This window comes from Myxocyprinus asiaticus, chromosome 47 (assembly GCF_019703515.2).
Source record: "Myxocyprinus asiaticus isolate MX2 ecotype Aquarium Trade chromosome 47, UBuf_Myxa_2, whole genome shotgun sequence".
Classification (NCBI taxonomy): Eukaryota; Metazoa; Chordata; class Actinopteri; order Cypriniformes; family Catostomidae; genus Myxocyprinus; species Myxocyprinus asiaticus.
In genome coordinates, this window is record NC_059390.1 from 13,821,488 (window position 1) to 13,834,439 (window position 12,952).

At 37.8% G+C, this 12,952-nt stretch overlaps 1 protein-coding gene across 3 annotated transcripts in view; it reads left to right on the forward strand.

The window, feature by feature from the left end:
• Positions 1-491: 491 nt before the first annotated feature.
• Positions 492-12,952, forward strand: part of LOC127436924 (protein shisa-like-1a) — a 35,156-nt gene continuing 22,695 nt past the window's right edge. For all 3 annotated transcript variants that reach the window (XM_051691451.1, XM_051691453.1, XM_051691452.1), the window contains exon 1: positions 492-682. The gene's annotated coding sequence lies outside the window, so the exon portion shown is untranslated. The remainder of the gene's footprint in view (positions 683-12,952) is intronic.

A 12,952-nucleotide genomic window follows, 5' to 3' on the forward strand; every position in this document is an offset into this window, starting at 1 on the left:
GGACTGTTGGTTTGTCCCAGCAATGTAGGTGATTTCAGTCTTTACAAACTTGCGGATATTTTGGCACAACCAGTCACATGTTTACTGTACCTAGCTATCTTAATGAGGATATACCATAGACATATAGACTGTTTTATATACTGTATGTAGAGCTTTTATATAAAATATAATTATTACAGACTAACCCTAAGCCAAATTCTAACCCTACCCCTAAAAGAAAACACTGAGCACTTTTAGAACTTCAATGCGTGAGTTGTATGATTTTAAGTATGAATCATTTTTCCAATTAAAGATGTCCCCATATGCACCCAAAGGGAGGTTTTGTCAGATTTAACACACTTTTGTCAGACTTCATACACACTGCATTGCCATACACACACACCCTCCCATCATCTTTCCTCTCTCTCTCTCTCTCTCTCTCTCACTCACTCACACGCTGTCTGCGCGCAGTTTAAGCACAGGGGCTGAGCGCATGGAAGGTAGAGCACAGAACTGTGTGTTTCCTCTCCTCCTCTTTACCTCTGTTCATCATCTCTCTCAGATGACAGCCTGTGACTGTTCACTCACTGGAACAGCAGGATGAGTGTGTACCTGCGTATGTGTTGCATACTCTACCAGCACTCATTCAACATGCAGTAACATCAGGCAAACTGACTCAAGAAATAAAGACAAACAGAAAGAGGTAAGAGCAACTCTCTGCTTCTCATTAACATTAAATGTTTTTCTTCTGTTCAGCCAAATTCATAAGCCAAAGCTTAACTTATGTGTGCTGAAGTTCAACTGGAACAGACCACTGTTTTCTACACTGGTAGGCGAGTTGCAGTCTGTTATTGATATTTCTTAGCTGACTGAAAAGCACATTGATAGGGTGAAGAGGTGGAATGCACTGTATTGAGCTCACATGGGAGGCTAATGTGGAGTATTCTTGGGACTTTTTGTGTGGTTAGATGATATCAGAACATCTGAGCTTGAAGCCTTAGATAGTTAGACAGGTGAAAGGGGAACTGCTAATGATGTGGGAGCCTGACAGTATTCAGAGTTTGTGTGGCATTAATGAACAGGTATTAGACAGAGCTTGCATGTCTGAATTTTCCTTCTGCTTGGCAGTGAAAGGGGAGCATCAGTAGAGAAGGCGGTAACTTGGAAAAAGAAGCATTGGAACAAAGCTTTTGTGTGTTAGATCCATGTTTAAATTCAGTGTAGATCTTTCTCTCCATTAGGAAAAAAAGAATTTTTGTCTGATATTCAAAGACATAGGCAGATGCAGGGGAAGAGTATGAGGGGATAAAATGAATATAATAGATGAGCAGAGTTTATTGAACAAACTTGGTTGCATTTTTTGTTTTTAACAGTGTTAAACAGTTGAAAACCTTGAATGAAGACAAGCCCTTGAGTCTCTAATTTGAGTCTGGATTCCTCCCAAGGTTTGTCCCTCAACCACTTTGAACATCTAAAGAAGTTTTTCTTTCTACACAGTGTAGCGTTTCTTAAGCACTTCTCTTTGTTAAGCTGTTATGGAACAACATGTATTGTGAAAAGCACTATACAGATAAATTGAATTGAACTAAATGCATTGCATTGAATTGAACAGAAGTTATACAGCACTAGAAAAACATAGCAAGAAACAATATAAAATAAAAAGTAAAAATGCAGACAAAGGCACAGATGGACGGACAGACAGACAGACAGACAGACAGATAGACAGATAGACAGATAGACAGATAGATAGATAGATAGATAGATAGATAGATAGATAGATAGATAGAGAAGGGAAAATGTAATGAACTTCTCAAAGTCTAAAGTAGATGGGCAACCATTCAGCCTCTGTGTGTATTTGTGCCAGAAGCATCTCAGCAGCAGTTCACTAAATACTAATTGGGTTCAACACCTCTGTTATTTCTCAGACTATGTGTAAGTGAGCATATGTGTTTGAAAGGAGTCTTTTATCTCTGTGAGTGGTTTCGATGTCAGTTGGTATACTCTAGCATACTTCAGTTAGTCAAAATACATCCACAGCTGAACAGTGACGAGTGATTCTGGACGGAGCCCTCATGCTGTTTTTTATGGAGCACCACAGCATGCTGTCGGGACTCTCTCACAGCTAGATCTAGGTGTCAAGCTGTTTAAGAGCATTTCAGATTTCAGGTGTTTTAAAGGGGTAGTTCACACAAAAATTAAAATCAAGTCATCATTGACATTTTGTTCCTTTCTTCCGTAGAACACAAAATGTGTTATCTAGCAGAATGTCCTAGCTGCTCTTTTTCTATATAATAAAAGTAAATGGTCACCATGGCTTTTCTTGGTTCTTAAGCCTATTTGCTTTCATTTTATGGAAAAGAGAAACTTGGACATTCTGCTAAACATCTCGTTTTGTGTTCCACGGAAGAAAGAGTAATTAAAAACTGAATTTATTTTTTGGGTGAACTACAGTATCCCTTTTAAAAAGAGTTTACCGAATTGAATAATGAATTTCATATTATCAGCTATGTCTAATTTTAACAGGGACTATTGTAGCATGAGGAACAGTTGATGCCTATGTACCCAGAGGAATAGCTCTGGCTAAGATAACAAAGTTAATGCATCTCCTTTTAGATTTTTTGTGAATTAGAACCTGCACTGCCAACATGGGTCTAATTAGCTCCAGTTCCATTGTTTAAACTCATTTGGCCATATTTATTTAGTCTCAGGCCTTTTGGAAATACCGTCCAGGAAATATGGTCCTTCTGAATCAGAAGCCAAATTTAGGCTCCTAATTTTAGTCTCGACACATCATCTCTCTAAGGTGAGAAATACATTTGGGAGGAGAACAAAGGGGCTGGTATTAATGAGGGTCATATTTCAGCCCCTTTTGCCCCAGCGGCGCTGGTTATCTGCCTTTCACACAGAGAAAGAGAGAAAGAGAAATACTTTCCTCTCAACTGAAAACCACTGATTAAAGGACCAGCATGAATTAGCGTCAGTCTGGTGCTGGTCTAGCTAGTGGATCTGTATAGCAATGATGATCACCTGCAAAGCAAGTAAAGCTGGTTGACCAAGGAAGGGGACATTCTCTTTAAAAGCTCAGGAGATTTAATGAGATCTATATGTTTCCTTTATGGATCAACTTTCTCCTAAAATCCCATAGGAAAGAAAAATCACATATGAGATTTCTTAAATACCTCAGTAGTTTCTCCTGGAAAGCAATGAGACTGACTTTAGTCAGTTTTTTTCTCCTGAAAGTTCCCAGTAATCTCACGTGTCTCCTCTAGAGTTTCAGAGGAGATCTCATCAGTGTCTCATACTGTGCTCAGATTTGCCAAGACACTAAAGTCTGCAATCAAGAGTCAGAGATTTCAGTATGAACTTATACATTTCTCATCAGTCTTCAAAGATCAAATTATCTAAGTTATACTTCTCACAGTAATTTTATTGTTCAATAGTCTTACTTTATTTTAACTAATGCCTTACCTTACATTTTTATTTCCCCTAAGGATACCTCTGACCCATTTGATTTGAATGCATTTATTTATAAGACCCACCCAGATTCTATCCAAGTATTATCTATACCTGATAAAGGTGATTTGACGGTACACAGAGGGGCATCTCGGTCAGTAAAAGAGAATGTGCGTTAATGTGTATATTGAAAAAACTGTTCTCCATCATTCTTACATTACAGGGGAAAACTGACACAGAGGAGCCATAAAAAATGCTCTTTAGAGAGATAGCAACCAAACGAGAGAGAGAGAGAGAAAGAGTGAATTAGGCATAAATGGACAGAAGAAAGGGGGATATAAAAGCTATTGTCAGCTTTTATCTCACATTTAAAAAGACATTTAATGCAGTTACCCTCTTTGATAAGAAGCAAACATGACTTTTTACAGAAAATGGTCATTCACAAGCAGTGAGTGACACGGGGTAAATATTTGGCTTGCTGTGAACAGAGGGGCTCGAGCACAAGACTTTAATGAAATTTAAAGTTCAATCCCAGAACTAATAATGGAAAGAAAAGGTGAATTTAGAGAAAGAGTGCTGTTAGAATCATTGAAAGTAGGGTGGAGTACTTGTAGCTGGTTAAACCAACACTGCCGTTTAGGGACAACTGAAACTTTACAGCCAAAGAGAGCATGCTGTTTAAAATCAGCAAACAAATGAAACTGTTGCCATTCGCGTTTCTTGTTTACAACCATAAGACAAAGTGTTGCTATGGTTATTGCTGTGTGAATCATCACAATTTCGTTGACTGCACTGAGTGACTCAGACATATTCTGTACACACATAGAAAGGTACTGTAATTTAGGGTAGTCACTCCCAAAACTTTGCTGTGTGTGCGTGGCCTTAGAGTTAGAATTGGTGAGATTAAATGGAAATACTCATGCCAAACTTTCATTTTTTGGGGAAGATTTCAGCAATGACAGTCTGTCACCTGGCAACTTTATGATGACCCTTTGTGATACACATCTGCGACGAGGAGGAGTGCGTGGCCAGGCTGTGATGGAGCACGACTGGCGCTGAATTAGCTGATCAGCGGGAGAGGCGCCAGACCGAGAGAGAGAGAGAGAGACGCATGTGGCCGTGCTGCACATTTGTTTATGTTGGTTTTAAGTTCATTTATATCATTAAACTTTACGTTGACTGTTCAGGCGGCTCCCGCTCATCCTTATACTGTTACAACAACAAATAAGAATTATTATTCTATTATTAGTATTTCTATTTTTGTCTAGCAGTGCTAATGGTGTTGGTGGAGTAGGGGAAACTGATCCTCTGTAAGCAGAGGACTCATTCTAGAAAAGCTATTTTTCCCAGAACACAACAAAGGCTGTAATCTGATAGAAGGTGTTTGTATCCCTGGGCTATTCGTTCTGATTTTAGTTAAGGGGTATTGATAGTAACTATGGGGATGAGCAGAGAACAGATTGTACTAGGAACTGCAGCGCTGATGACGTTAGTTTATGTTATCTAGAGTAAATGAACTCTTATCTCTTCTACATGCATCACAATTCCAGTTCTTACAATTATAAATTTAGCTAAAATATGAAGTAGAGATGCATGGGTTTAGTGCTTGCAATTACTTCTTATTCTGTTTCTTTCTCTTCTCCACAAATTTCTGCAATTAATTCAGCCTGAATCACTTAACATACAGACTCCATTTAAACTTAATTTTGTAAATAGGTGCGTTATGTTTGGTTTTTATTAAATTTAGGATTACAGTCTGAAAATCTCTCATTGACTTGCACTGATAGAACGTTCAGTATTCAAAATGATTCTGTCATCGTAATATTTGTATACTGAATTCGAATTGACGAATATGTTTTTAGCAGTTTTTGCCTGAATTGTCCAGCCAGGTGAAAGGATGACAAAAGACAAATAACTGAGGGACATTATTGAAATTCAGAGACACTTTGCATTTGGCCCTGCGGCTGTTTTGAATCTGAACACTGCGGTCGGGTAGTGAGTGTTTGGACTCTCTGTAAGAGGTTGCTCATTTTCTCTGTGCCAGCTCAAACTCATGTACATGTTTCAGAAACCTCAGAGAATATCAGTCAGATTTAATGAGCAAAACGATCCAAAATTATAACACAGGTACTCTGTATTATAGATGGAAACTCTTTTTTATATAATTCTGAAGGCTTTTCATTCTCCAAACCTCTGCACTAAATTCTGTCCAGTTGGATCAGTGGTTCTCAATGTTCTTCTGGTAGTTTTTAAGGACCACTTTAACAGTACTTCCACTACACCTAAGGGTGGGAAATAAAACAATCTCAATATTTATTGTAGAAAAATATCCTTGATATCGATGATGAACTTTGGAGTTATTTTTTAATATTTAGCCGATGTTCTACATCTAGACGATCAGGTGTGTGTCGCTAAAGACACAAGCAGTTTGGCAAAGCTAACACACACAACTAGCTAACTGAATCATATCATGAAATCAGCCAGTTAGGAAGTAAAAGCTAGCCAGCTATCCGGCTATTATGATATCATTGTCTACTGAACAAGACAGCACTGACAATGCAATACAGCTACCGACTGAACACAAAAGAAACTCCGACATCGACATCGTTGCTGTTTATTTATGTACTATTTTGTTAAACATATTTTTATGATCCATAGCGCTGTCGCGTCCGCTAATTTTCTGACATGTCATGTACGGTTTAAGTAGCTCACACGCATTGGGCCAAAACCAGGAAGAAGAATATTGTCAGATACTTAAAAATGAATGACCATGAGGAGAGTCAAACGTTCGCTGAAGACAATTAAATGAATTCCTAAACTGAGTATAATTATAAGGTTGCTTACGCTGTGGAGTTTACTTGTAAACAAACAACTTATGTTTACATTTAATCTTTAAACATGTGGAATGCATTTCATTCCCCATTTATGGTGTGAAATCTATATTGTGATAAATCTCAGTATTGAACGATAAAATAATAATAAAAAATATATACGTATATATTTCTGGCCATATCGCCCAGCCCTACTTACACCCCAAATTTCATTCAGGGGTCTCATTCGACATCTTTTTCACCAATCCTGCCTTAAGCCACTGATCCATAACTATGCTAAACAGATGTTTAGGTTTAAATGATTGACTTTAAACACTATTACTATTATTCATTATTTTACTGCTAATTAATCTAAATTAGCCTTATGTACACTGAGATGTACACTGAGACATAACTGTAAGTTATGCTATTGAAGTTAGACAACAGAAACACCTTGTCATAAAATGAATGTTAACACAAACAGGTAATTCACTGTTAGGAGTTGATTAATTGGTTGATTAATTAAATGTGCTTCTTGTCAATTATAATATTTTATTTTATTTTAGGTCTATTGTTTTTAATCAGCCAATCAATTTGTGGACCACTTGGAATTCTTAATGGACAGGACTGCAGTTTAGTAACCTCTGAGTTAGATGCTTGTATGTGTATATATGTGTCTGTGAGAGATTACCTGCATTACCCAATTCTGTAAAAAGTCCTTTCACAACTACAGCAACTGAACGCCTCTTGTTCAAACAACATCCGTAAATCTCCAAGGATGATGTTTCCTCCTGCAATCTGGCATTGTTTCCCTCTAACGGACACATTAACTTACAAAGCTTTCTGTATTAAATAATTAACAAGCAATACTCCACAATCAAAAGTAATTAGTAAGTAGCTACTCCATTATTCAATAGTAAGAGGCAGGGGGTGTGTGAATGCCTACTGAGCACAGGCATATACAGTACATTTTAATTGATCTTAAGAGAGGAACAATGATTTCACTGAAGCTCAAACAGAATTTTGTGATTTCTCTTTTGCTCAGAGGCAACAGACGTGTCTCATAATCTCTCTCGCTTTGTCATATACACACACAGGCACACATTCACAAATGCATACTGGTTCAGAGGGAATAGAAAAACACACTCTGTAGTGTAGCCTTGGGAGAAGACAGTCCTCCACACTTTCTCTGCTTCTGTGAAGCACTACGTGATGTAGTGCCAGGAGTGGCACTGGTGATGGATTCAGGCACATAAGTCTGTGAAATGCGAGCTATATGCAACACAGTTGTGTGTCAGAGCCTGCTCCTCACAGTCTTAGTCCATTGTTGCCCTTATTTTTCACTGTTACCTATGGCTTCAGTCTTGTATAGTTTCTTTCTGAAAATATGTTTCTTTCTTTGATACATAACTGTCTTGTCTCGTATGGACCTAAGTTGAGAGAACGTACATGCAAACCAACTGTAGAATAAAGAGCTGTTTAACTATTGCACAAATTCTCATGAATCTTAACCTTAAAGGGATAGTTCACTGAAAACATTTGGGAAAAAAACAATTAAAAAAAAACAACACATCTTTCCAAGAAATTTCACTTGACAAAAAACTCATCAAAAACTCACAAAAACATTAGTTGCTGAAAATTAGATGTGATATAGGAGTTTCATACAGCATATTCCATTTAAGAACCTATACATCTATCCCTCACAGTCACAGCATCACATTCATTCATGTCAAAAATTAAATATGGCGTTACTGTGAGGTCAGTAATGGTCTATGATGACAGAATTGTAAATTTTGGGTGAACTATACTTTTAAAAATGCTCTCCATACCTGTAGTCCAGGAGTTTTGTAGTCTGTGTGCATGTGTAGTAGTGTGTTTATGCCGTTGTGGGTTTGGAAAGCCATGTGTTTGCAAAGTAGTCTTATTAAAGTTTTTTTTGGGGGGGGGGGGGGGGGTGTTTTGGACATAAACCATGGTAGTGCCATGGTATTCTTATTCAAGTATTTCTTTTATTATTATTAATATTTTTTTGAGTATTTGTAAATGGTAAAATAATTAATTTGGTAGTCATTCAGTAACAGTGTATAACCATCTGATATTATCACTGTACCATTGTACAGCCACTTTTATGTAAGGGTTGCGTAAAGTGTGTGTGTGTTTAAATGTATTAAAATATACAGTAGTTGGGTACGTGAAGCTGCAGATCCCTACAGTTCTGTATGTGTAAATGGTTTGTTTGGAGGTGCATAGTTGTGCATAAAGCTTGTGCTCAAGTTAATGTTTATTGTTCACCCGCTTTCTGAATGTCTCTTTGAGTTTCCAAGGTAACACTGAAGCTGTTTGCATGTGCGTTGGACAGTGTTGTTTGCCATATGCTTTTTGTTTTCTGGTTTTAGCATATAAAAGTGCAGCGTTGGTATACATCTGAGACAAGCAGCATATGTTCAGTATAAAAACAGAACTGGGTAGAATTTTAAAGGAGCACACAATAAACATAATGATTAAGATATAAAGATATAAAATCGAACTTATGGGCAATGAGCAAACAGCCATTACCTCATTTGGACTTCAGAGAAAGTGGTACAGGAATAAGATTTGAATGTTGATGCTCAAAGGCTTTTTTGTTTTTCCACAGTATTTTTCAGCATGAGTGCATGTGTAACAGCATACTATGATTATGAGTCAATTAAAATTATGAGGCAAGGCATAATCAATACGATTTAGGTTCTCTGGTTATACTGATTGTTTTTAATGCTGGATACAGCCAAACCTTGTGCAGGGCAAGGGCAAGTGCATAGGTTTGGTTTGAAAGTTGGTAGGGCCATATAGCAAGGATAATATTAATAATATTGGTATTAAGGAAATGCGAGAAAGTCACTCAGGTAATATAGGCAAAATAAAATTATTTCCTCATATAACAAGTCTCATTTCTTATTTCTCTGCCCCACCATATTAAATATTAGCCCTTTTTTAAAGAATTTCTAAAGAATGAAACAAATTAAAAACTGACCACTAGGGCTGCACGGTTAGAAGAAAAAATTTGATTTCTGATAAACTTGGATAATATGCAGAGATATGCGAAGATTAATGGGCCAATATTACCTCGAGAAAAAAATACCCATTATCCAAATATCCAAATATCCAAAATAAACATTATTTTTAATCCAGATGCTCTTCTCCAATGTGCAAAATGAAACATGTATTGGGAGTTACACCAGCATCTTAAAATCCTGCACCTCTTTTTTTTTTTTTTATCTTACAAACAACTGTGACTGGTGCATCCTGAACAGCACTGACCAAAGTAACAGGTGCCACGTGACAGGAGAGGTAGGGCAATAATTTACACTAATAATAATACTAAGGACATTTAATAGTTGTTCAAATTAAAATAAAAACATAGTATAAAGTATTTTCTGTGTGGTAAAATTGCCCAAATGTTGGTCAGGACACTTCCGATTTTCTGAAAGTTGATAGGGACATGTTCCTATCATCCCTACCTAAATTTACATTTATGGTGCAGGGGGACACCCCACACCTGTTGCATGAGGCACCTGGTTGCCAGTATAATTTAGAATAGAATTTCCTTAATAATGGGTCTCATTTATTAATGACTGCCTATAAGTGTTCTTTATTATTATATTTTATCCTAAATGTAGAAAACAATTAAGTGCAAAACAAGTGATAAATCATGATTTATGAAAAAGTGAAAATGTTACACACAGGGTTTTATACACAAATATTTGTGTATGCATGGATAGTAATTGATACACATTAAATTTCCATCTGTAAAATACTTTGGGTATGTTTACAAGCAGCTAATATTTTAATCAGTGTTTATCTGTGCCATAGGCTTATATGTGTATGGAATGTGTACTGTATGTGTTTGCCTACTTGGCTTCTGGTGTGTTTTGGGTGTGTGTACAGTATACTATATATGCATATACAGTATGTTTGTCTCTATGTATGTGTAACTGTGTGTGGTGTGTTTCCTCTCTGCTGGCAAAGGGGAGTGTTTGTGACTGCCAATAAGCTATTCAGAGGACCGCGAGGGTGAGGGAGGCGGATTGGCATGGTGACGTGTTATGACAGACGGCCAGCTCAGAGCGACCAGGCTGTTAGTATAGCTGTAAACCAAACATAGACACGCTGACTGCTAGGTAAACACAGAGAAAGATAAGAAAGATAGATGATATAAATATATATATCTAGAGAAAGAGAGGTTGTCTCAGAGTAATTTCTCAGTCAGAAGTAGTTTCTCTCACAAAAGAGAACTCCTGTCACAGGGTACACACACAAGCACATGTTCTCAGAAAACCCTTTAGCCCAAAACATGTATAATGCAAAGCAGTTCCATTCAACCAATAGTTGATTGCCCTTCAGGACATATGTTGCCTCTCCCTGCCTTAAGATCTCAGTCTTATTTATTCAGCATAGGTAGGTCATATGCATCTGTTCCATGTGCTTCTCTTGCCAGTCCCTTTCACCATCCTCTGAGACTCTCGGGGTATGTTCAGAATAGCATAGTAATAACACTATTTTTGCATTATGCTTGGATGGCCTACAACATTTGCAAAACATTTGCAGAATATAACCCAAGCACACAGCATGGGATGCTGTTTTCCACAATACAATGCACTCATTAAAAACAATGACAAATATACCAGGAATTATACCATCCATGATTTTTAAAGTCTCTTTGTGATTTGACTGGACTGCCAAAAGTTAGGATATTTTTCTAAATTAAATTAATAATGCTAATTTATCATATTTACTTCTAAATAAATTACTGTTTGCCTATTGCCGATTAAGCATGCAATTTAGTGAGATTGTGTGGAAAAAAATATGGCATTTAAACTTTTTTATAAAAAATATTGTTGCATTTTATTTCACAAACTATTTTTGGCCTTTTTGCCACTTTTTTTGACAAGAAGAGCAGGGAATGGTATAGGGAAATGACGTGAGCCAGATTTAAACTTGTGTTGCCTGCACGAATGCCATGGCTCACCATGTTGAAGCACATGCACTAAATGCTAGGCCACAGCTCCAACCACATAATTTAAAAAGCTGTTTGTTGTTCCTATGTTCACATTTAAATGTATTCCGACAATTGCGCCAGGTTGTCTAAGGAGGATATAGAGGCTTTAAAAGGGCTTTATACAAAGAGCTTTTATTTGATGTGATGTGTGGGGACTGGAGACATCAGAGACAGAACATGTAGAGACAGGCAAGGATAGAATTATCAATAAGGAATTATCACATTTAATTAGGGTGACCAGATTCCTGCTTGTGTAAAACAGGACAACCCCCTCCCAGTAAAAATGAAATTGATGTATCCTTACCTAGGTGCAGATCAATGCAAAGTAGAGGGTGCATCCGTATCTGTAACTGTTGTCACCTTGTACTTTTCGCTGGCAGCAATTTTTCTCAGTGTGCACTTGTCTTTTAAGAGTTCATCATAAAATGCAGAGCAGTCCAGTCCAAAATTAAGATGTACGAAAAGCATTGCCTTCATGACTGTTACACTGAGTCCAGATTTGTCCATGCTGCGTTCATTAATGAGAACACACGCTCCACAGATGCAGTTGTCCTATGCAGGCATAAAACAAACTCCACGACCTTGGCTAAGACTCCGAAGTTGATGGTCTTGCTCTCCAGCTCACAAAAATGTCTGTATATACCTCAGACACGGCCAACTTGTTCATGTTCCACTCAGTGATGCGACGAGTGACAATGTTTTTCGCACAAGCCCACTCATCAATGAGCGTGGTTTCGTCAATCAAACCGAGAGCAGGGATTCTGGAGTAGAAGTGTTCGAGGCTGCTCTGAATGTCTTTCCACTCTGGGATGTCTCTCAGTAGGTCCCACTCAAGTTTTTATGTGTTCTCCAATGAGCGGCTCCAATTTTGGAGGTAATCCACCAATGCTGAGTAAAAGTTTCTCACTGCACAGAAGAAATCATCCGCTTCCATGTCACCAGCTTCTACCAGAGCATCTGACTGCTTTTTAATGTCAGAGGGTATGAATGATTCCTCCAGCCTGGCCAGCAAGACTTTTCTCAGGTCTCAAATGTGCAAAGCTATGGCCATGCACAACAGAATGATAAGCAAAAAGTCCTTCACTTGCGTGCACCTTGTCAGATTCAGAACTTTGCTTCACAAAAAATCACTAACAGTTGGTGTGGCACACTTACTTTTAGCAGCATACACGTGCTTTTTTTGTATGAACATGCTGCGCAATGTCGGTGCGGCCTGCATGGGCGATGGAAAAGCGAGCTCCACAAATCTCACACCTCACTTTACTAGGCTCTGTCTGTGACTCCTTTTTTTAGAAATGGAAACTCTTTTTGAAGATCCTCATTAAATGTACATGCACCCTTCCTTGACATTTTTCCAGCCACAATTTCATCTGTGTGCTCTTCAAACTGACTCTTCAATCAGTTCACTAACTGTTATTAATAGGGGATTGTGATTGGATAGTTTAATCCAATCATGTACTTCAAAAAACACGGTGTGATTTTATTGGTTTTACAAGCCATATCCTTGGCTAACTTTGATTAGAATACTCACGTGACTGAGAAAGCCACATAGGCGATAGAGACATTTTTAGAAGAGGGGAAATACAGGACAAAACACAATCTTTTCAGAATAAGTCAGGACACTAGAGAAAGTGCTTGAATACGGGACTGTCCCGGGAAAAACGGTACATCTGGC